Consider the following 8,954-nt stretch of genomic DNA (forward strand, 5'->3'; position numbering starts at 1 on the left):
ATATTGCATGGCAGATAGTAAGGACTGTAAAGTTACCTTTAGTTAACTAGATGTGTCATTTTTTGTTCATGGTTATTATGAAATTGACCTTGGCCTACATTATATTTTGGCTGTTGTCTTTTTCTAATTATTTTCCATATAGATTTCTCTCTGACCTTAAGATAACAATTTTCAAAGCATACATTATATACCATATATATATATATTTTTGCCATACAAGTGTACAATTAAATGACACTCCAGTTAGGTAGTTGAACTATGTAGAACCGCAGGCATGACATCATGATTGAGATTTCAGACTGTTTTCCCTAATTCTTAAACGTTATACATACATTTATCTGAATCTTTCAAAATTCAGTGCTTATCAAGATATTATTTTTCCTATTGTGTGTTCCTTCTGAAATGAAAATTTTTTTGGTTGGTACTTACCGGAGAATCTTTTAGAATTCCAGAGACTTATTATTTTGTGTAAATGTGGTTATTTATTACCTTACCTGCTTGATTTATCATGGGTTATGTAAATATTTTATCAGTTATTATTGTGATGTACAGATTTTAAAAAATATTTTTTTCTTACATCATACTCACAATGTGATTAACATTATTATAAAGGTTAAGGATTAGGGAAGACAGTCTCAAATCTCAATGATGATTTCATGCTTGGATTTTTATAAGCCAGTACATAGGTAAACGTTCTAACTGTGGACTATCATTTAATTATCCAGATACATTGCAAAATATATATGTAGTATGTAGTGTATGGTTGAAATTCTATTATCTAAGATCAGAGAAAACAGTAATATGGGAAAATAAATAAGAAAATTAAACTGTATATAACAATAGTGTCTGAAGACGATGTTTGAGAAAACTGTTCATTGTATATGATTTTTTATGTAATTATCTAAGTCAATATAAAATATTTATTTTCCAACTCCATTTAATAGGAAGCCATTCTGCTAGACTTGCAATCAAGGAATTATCACCAAGAGAAGACACTGATAAAGGAGAATTATGCCATGTAGTGGTACTGGACAGAAATGAAAGTCATGGCATCAAGGATTTTGACCTCAAGAAGTCTGTGCAGATGTGCAGGAGTGTGAGAGTGAGTGGGGATGTGATGCAAGAGATTATGAAGAAGTGCTTTTGACCCATAACAAAAATCTCAGAGAGAAGATGAATAAATCCTTAATTAATTTTCCTCAGAGTGTTTCTGTAAGAAGTAATGCACGTGAATATTTCACGCACGACAAGCAATCCATAAGAAGTTTGTTAACAACGAAAAATAACGCCAGCGTTGCTGGAAACAGAGATCTCAAGTGTTTGGAAAGTAGACCTGGAGTGCGGCTGCAGGCCCAGGCGGCCCAGCTGCAGAGATTTCCAGCTGAGGAGACAGTGTATGCATGCGGTCAAGTTGAGGAGCCAGTCAGCAGTGGTTCCTCAGTTTCACCACTTCACAGAATTGCTCCTCGTGTGGAAAACACTTTGTCACCTGCACAACACAGGAGAACACACACTCGAGAAAAATCTTACAGCTGTAATGACTGTGGGAAGGCTTTTAGCAAAAGCCAATTCATTCTGGACAGAAACCTTAGATGTAATGTGTGTGGCAAAGCCTTTAACCACCAGTCACACCTCACAACGCATCAGAGAGTGCATACAGGAGAGAAGCCTTACAAATGTCCTGAGTGTGGCAAAGCCTGTGCTGAGCAGTCAAGCTTTAACAGACATAAGAGAATCCATACCGGACAGAAATCGTACAGATGTCTTAAGTGTGGCAAAGCCTTTACAGTGTGCTCATATCTTACTCAACATGAGACAGTCCGTACTAGAGAGGAACCACACAGATGTAATGAGTGTGGCAAGCATTTTACACAGCACTCAAACCTGAGAATTCACACCAGAGAATTCATACAGGAGAAAAACCTTTTAAATGTAATAAATGTGATAAAGCTTTTATTGAACAGTCACAACTTTGGGGTCATGAGAGAACTCACACTGGAGAGAAACTTTACATGTGATGAATGTGGCAAAGCCCTTATAAGACATTCATATCTTTCTTACTCAACATAAAACAATCCACACTGGAGAAAAACCTTACCAATGTAATATGTGTTGCAAAGCTTATACTCAATTTGCAAGCCTCACCAGGCATCTCAAAATACATACTGAAAACAACATAAGTCTCACATAAGTGGCAATGCTTTGATCCAAAGCTCAAGGTTTAGGGGTCACCAGAGATTTTATAAGTAAAGAATAAAGCGATTCAGACAAAATTTGTGCAGGTATTCAAGCCGTATTTAACATATGGGAGTCTATCAGGGAGAAAAGACATACAGATGGCCAGCAGACACATGAAAAGATGCTCACCGTCACTGATCATCAGGGAAGTGTAAATCAAAAGCTCAATGAGGGGGCTTCCCTGGTGGCGCAGTGGTTAAGAACCCGCCTGCCAATGCAGGGGACATGGGTTTGAGCCCTGGTCCGGGGAGATCCCACATGCCGCAGAGCAACTAAGCCTGTGTGCCACAACTACTGAGCCTGAACTCTAGAGCCCGTGAGCCACAACTACTGAGCCTACGAGCCACAACTACTGAAGCCTGGGCACCTAGAGCCCGTGCTCTGCACAAGAGAAGCCACCGCAATGAGAAGCCCACGTGCCGCCACAAAGAGTAGCCCCCGCTCTCAGCAACTAGAGAAAACCCGTGTGCAGCAGCGAAGACCCAATGCAGCTAAAAAATTAAATAAATGAATAAAATTTAAAAAAATTATATAAAAAAAAAGCTCAATGAGGTACCACCTCACACCTGTTTACAACGGCTGTCATCAGAAAGACAACGAGCATTGGCAATGGTGTGGAGAAAAGGGAACCCTGTCCACCATTGCTGGGATTGTAAGTTGGTGCAACATTTATGGAAAACATTACTGAAGTTCCTCAAAAATTAAAACTGTCAGATGAACCAGGTATTGCACTTTAAAGTATTTACTGGCAGAAAAGAAAAACAGTAATTTGAGAAAATATAGGCATTTGAATATTCATTGTAGCATTATTTCCAGTAGCCAAGATAGAGAAGCAGCCTAAGTGTCCATCAATAGATGAACGCTTAGAGGAGATGTTGTATGTCCATTCCGCACAGTGGAACATCAGTCACCCTTAAGAAGTCCAGCCATTTGCAACAACATGGATAGATCTAGAGGATTTTATGCTAAGTGACATAAGTCAGGTGTAGAAAGACAAATACTGCACTATCTCACTTATACGTGGAATTGAAGAAGCAAAAGCACAAGACAAGGAAAACAGATTCACAGATAAAGAACAAATGTGTGGTTGTTGCCAGAAGGAAGGGCGGTGCGGCAGCAGGTAAAATAGGTGAAGGAGATTAAGAGGCACAAACCTCTATATAATAGATGTCATGGGGATGTAATATCCAGCATAAGGAATGTGTTCAGAAGTAGTATGGTAGGGACTTCCCTGGTGGCGCAGTGGTTAAGAATCCTCCTGCCAATGCATGGGACACGGATTCGAGCCCTGGTCCGGGAAGATCCCACATGCCGCGGAGCAACTAAGCCCGTGAGCCACAATTACTGAGCCTGTGCTCTAGAGCCCGCGAGCCACAACTACTAAGCTCATATGCCACAACTACTGAAGCCCACGTGCCTAGAGCCCGTGCTCCAAAACAAGCCACCGCAATGAGAAGCTCGCACACCACAACGAAGAGTAGCCCCCGCTCGCTGCAACTAGAGAAAAGCCCGCACGCAACAACAAAGACACAACGCAGCCAAAAATAAATAAATTTATATATATTTTTTAAAGTAGTATGGTAGTAGCTCTGAGGAAAGATGGCTACACAGATCATTGTGATCATTTCATAAAGTATGCAAATGTTACCTCATGTAGTACAGCCAATACTAATACTGTTGTATGTGAATTATATTTCAATAAAAAGAGACTCCATCATAGACAGAAACCATACAAAACTTACGTGGAAAAGCCTGTAACTAGGGCTCATGCCTTACCTTATATCAGAATATACATCTTTGAGAGAAACCAAACAAATGTCATGTATAACTGCATAACAAGGTGATAATTAGTTGGAAATAATATTATAATACATGTTAGTGCAGCTTCTATCAGAAATAATTTGTCCCTTCTTTGTTCACACAAAATACATCCAACCTTGTATGTTAAGGATAGAAGGAAAGGAAAGGAGAAAAAGTTCTACCAAAACATGACTTCAGTCACACATGAGGATTTCATAAGTTTCTTGAGATTCCTCTTCAATCAGAGTCCTATATGGAGTCCTCATCACTCATAACACATTATGCTGAAACAGAGAAATAAAACTTAAATAAATCCTACCATTTATTGAAGAAAAAGGAGGTACCCAGTGGTCTTTGGTCCACAGCAAATGTGCAGTTTTGCTGAGCAGATGTTCTCAGGTCCCTATTCCATACGGCCAGGAATGGGAAATGATCTTTCCTGGACTCCGTCTTTTCCCCTGAGAATGGATATCCAATATTTTGTGTTTTGTTGTTCTTCACTTAACCTAGTAACATCCAACAGAGTATTACAAACTATGCCTTCCTTGAGCAATAAGCACTTTTCCCCAATACCTTCCCAGGACCTTCAGCCCATGCGCCACAACTACTGAAGCCCACGTGCCCTAGAACCCGTTCTCTGCAACGGGAGAAGCCACCGCAACGAGAAGCCTGCACACCACAACGAGGAGTGGCCCCCGCTCGCCACAACTAGAGAAAGCCCGCGCCCAGCAACAAGGACCCAATGCAGCCAAATAAATAAATAAATAAATTTATTAAAGAAAAAGAAAAACTACAGTGAGATATCACCTCACACCCCTTAGAAGGGTTGTCATCAAAAAGCCAAGAGATAACAAGTATTGAGCAGAATGTGGGAAAGAAAAAGGATCACTAGTGCACTGCTGGGAAGAATGAAAACTGTTGCAGCCACTATGGAAAACAGTATATAATTTCCTCAAAATATTAAAGAAAAAAAAAAACCATCAAATAATGCAGCAATTCCACTGCTAGGTATATATCGGAGAAAATAAAATCACTGTCTTAAAAAGATACCTGCACTCCCATATTCATTATAGCAATATTCACTATAGCCAACTCATAGAAACAATCTAAAGTGTCCAAGAGATGAATGGATTAAAAAAAAAATCTAGTAGACATACACAATGCAATATTATTCAGCCATAGAAGAGAAGGAAATTCTGTTATTTGTACCAACATGGATGGACGTTGAGACTATATGCTCAGTAGAATAAGTCAGACGTAAAAAATAATACTGAATGATCTCACTTATATGTGGAATATACATATATAGAAGAACAAAAGAGACAAAAGCTAACAGAAGTAGAAAAAAGTAGGTTAGAGATAAATGAAACAATAAAAACTACAGAAAACCACAACCCTACAATATGGTTGTTTGAAAAGGACGAAAACACTGACAAACACTTACCTAGATTTACTCACAAAGAGAACACTCAAACTACTGAAATCAGGAATGAAAGAGGGGACATCACAACCATTTACAAATGATTCTACAGAAATCAAAAAAATTCTAAGAGAATACTAAGAACTATTCTATACCTAAATGTTGGATAACCCAGAAGAAATGGATACTCTCCTAGAAAATATAACCTCTCAAGACTGACTCATGAATAAATAAAAAAATGTGAACAGACCTATTCCTATTAAGGAGATTGAAATCACTAATCAAAAACCATACAACAAAGAAAAGCCAGATAGCTTCACTGCAGAATTCTTCTCAACATTTAAAAGCAATTAAGACCAATCTTACTTTCACTCTTCAAAACAACTGAAGGAAAGGGAACAGTTCTAAACTCCCTCTATGAGGCCAGAGTTACTCCAATACCAAAGCCAGACAAAGACACTACAAGAAAACCAGAGGCTATAATCTCTAATGAATAATGATGCAAAAAATCAATAAAATAGTAGTAAACTGAAACCAACAGCACATTAAAAAGATTATATACCATGACTAACAGGGATATATTTTTGAAATATAAGGATAGTTCAACATATGAAAATATTTTGATGTAAAACAGCACATTAACAGAATCACGGGAAAAAAACTGCATGATCATTTCTACTGAAAAGCATTTGAAAAGCATTTCATGATAAAAACACTCGGTAAACTAGAGATAAAAAAAATACTACCTCAGGTCCTGGAGTGTGGTCTGGGCCACAGCTGGGGTTGTGTGCAGGACAGAGTGCAGGTGTGCACTCAACCGCAACATAATAAAGGCCATATATTAACAGCCCACAGCTACCATCTCACTTGATGGGGAATGACTTAAAGCTTTTTCTCTAAGATCAGGCACAAGACAAGGATACCTGCTTTCACTATTTCTAAAAACATTACTGAAAGTTCTAGCAAGGACACATAGGCAGAAATATAGATAAAAGGTATCCGAATAGAAAAAGGAAGAAGAATTTTTCTGTTTACAACCTGCATGATCTAATGTGTAGAAAAAACTGAAGATTCCACACACACACAAAAATCCTGCTGGAACTAATGAATGAATTCAGAAAAATTAGAATAAAATATGTAGGTATAACCTTATCCAAGGAGGAAAACATTTTTACACTATAACCTAAAAACACTGCTGAAAATATTAGAAAAGATACCAATAACTGCAAATATATCCCGAGTTCATGGATTGGTAGGCAATATTGTCAAGATGTCAAGACTACCCAAAGTGATTAACAGATTCAACACAATTCTTAGCAAAATCCCAACAGCGTTTCTTGAAGAAAGAGATAAATCCATACTAAGATTCATATGCAATCTAAAGACCCTCATAGCAAAAACAAGTTTGAAAATAACAAAGCTGGAGGTCACACAATTATTTCAAAATTATCACAAAGCTAAACTAATCAAAGTGGCAGAGTACTGGCATGAAGACAGAGAGACCCGAGGAACAGAATAGAGATGTCAGAAATGAACGCTTGTGTATATGGTCAAATGATGTTCCCCAGGGTGTCAGTACCACTCCGTGGGGGAAGGTCAGTCTACTGAACTATGCTGAGAGGACATCAAGATGGCGGCGTAGAAGGATGTGGAGCTCACCTCCTCCCACAAATACATCAAAAATACATCTCCACGGGGAACAGTTCTCACAGAATACTTACTGAAAGCTGGCAGACGACCTCATACAACGAGAACTGCAAGAAAGATCCCCACTTAACTGGTTAGGACAAAAGGGGGAAGAAAGGAATCGGGATGGGGACTGCACCCCTGGGAGGGAGCTGTGAAGGAAGAAAGGTTCCCACACCCCGGGAAACTCCTCGACTGGCTGAGAGGTCCACCAGGACAGGGAGGGGAGCTTTCGACGCTAGAGAGGAGAGTGCAGGAGCTGGCTTGTGGCCAGGTAGGGTAGGGAGAGCAGCACAGCCAGTCCTTGCCATGCTGCTGCACCTCCCAGCCCATGTGTGCCTCCCGGCGTGTGCAGCAACTGGGTGCTGAAACTCAGGCCTCGGCGACATACTTGGGGAGAGGATTCGGTTTTGCTGTGCAGAGACGGCCCAAAGGTCCTGGAGTGTGGTCTGGGCCACAGCTGGGGTTGTGTGCAGGTGTGCAATAGGAGCCCATTATCACTGCACAAAGGGAGGGGCGTGGGTCTGCTATAGTAGCCTCATTGTCAGGGTGCTCAGAGGGGCACAGCTCTGGCCGTCGCAGGCTTTGGGAATGCGCATGGGTGGCAGGTTTGGGGAGCACACACGTGTCACTGGAGGGGCGTCTGACCCGATTATTGGCACTCTGGCAGCAGGGTTGAGTTGGGGAATGGCACCAGCAGCAGCGGACTTTGTGGGCTCACACACGTGGAGCTGGGGCTGAATCTGAGCCTATTACCAGTGCTCCTGCAGTGGAGGTGGGTCTGAGGGCAGCACCAGCAACCTGGACTTTGTGGGCGCACACACCAGGTAGCAGGCGGTGTCACAGAGTCACACATCCCAGTGGAGAGCTACTGGGGAGGAATACATCATAGCTCCTTTCCCAGCAGGGTGATCCAGTCCTGCCTACCTCACGTCACAGCGTAGAATTGGATCTGGGGGCTTCTACCCCAACCAGTACTCCAACCACAGGGCTGTTACAACCACCGAGCAAATAAGAGGCCCTGCCAAACGTCCACTGCAGGGTCTGGTCACCGCAACAACAAACATACCACCTATCAAGAGGACAACGGCCAGCACACCCTAACGAAAGACGTGGCAAGCGTCCATACCAAAATAGCCCTTACACCAAAAATTTTGGACTCACACAGTCTATTCAGGGATGCTCCCACATAAAAGCAGCCCTTCAACAGTAGATAACTGTTGCTCCTAAATTCATAGAGAAATATAAATAAAATGAAAAAGCAGAGGAATACTTCCAATTAGAAGAACAAGATAAATCTCCTGAAACGACAAAAAATTAAACAGACCTCTTCAGTCTATAAGCCCCAAGTTCACAAAGCAGATAATAAAAATGCTGAAGGTATTAAGAAAGACTATCAAATAGAAATGCAGATCACTGTAGCAAGGAACTAGAAAACATAAAGAGGCGCCAAACAAAACTAAAAAACTCAATTGCCAAGATAAAAACCGAACTAAAGGTAATGAATAAGGAGACTAAATAAGGCAGAAGAACAAATAAGTGATCTGGAAGACAGAGTAACAAATCACACAATGAGAAGAGCTGAGAGACCTACACCAAGACATATTAAAATGGCAAAAGTTAAAGAGGATTCTAAAGGCAGCAAGAGAAAAAGTCAGTTACAAGGGAACCCCCATAAGGCTATCAGCTGACTTCTCTACAGAAACTCTTGCAGACCAGAAGGTAGTGGCAAGATATATTCAAAGTCCTGAAAAGGACAAACCTGCAACCTAGAATACTCTACCCAGCAAGATTATCATTTAAAATAGAA

The 8,954-nt window shown here is 40.6% G+C and overlaps 1 pseudogene; it reads left to right on the top strand.

Moving 5' to 3' along the window:
* LOC133078712 (zinc finger protein 677-like) overlaps positions 1 to 2,725 on the top strand; it is a 38,478-nt pseudogene extending 35,753 nt beyond the window's left edge.
* Positions 2,726 to 8,954: the final 6,229 nt, after the last annotated feature.

Source organism: Eubalaena glacialis, chromosome 18, assembly GCF_028564815.1.
Source record: "Eubalaena glacialis isolate mEubGla1 chromosome 18, mEubGla1.1.hap2.+ XY, whole genome shotgun sequence".
Lineage (NCBI taxonomy): Eukaryota > Metazoa > Chordata > Mammalia > Artiodactyla > Balaenidae > Eubalaena > Eubalaena glacialis.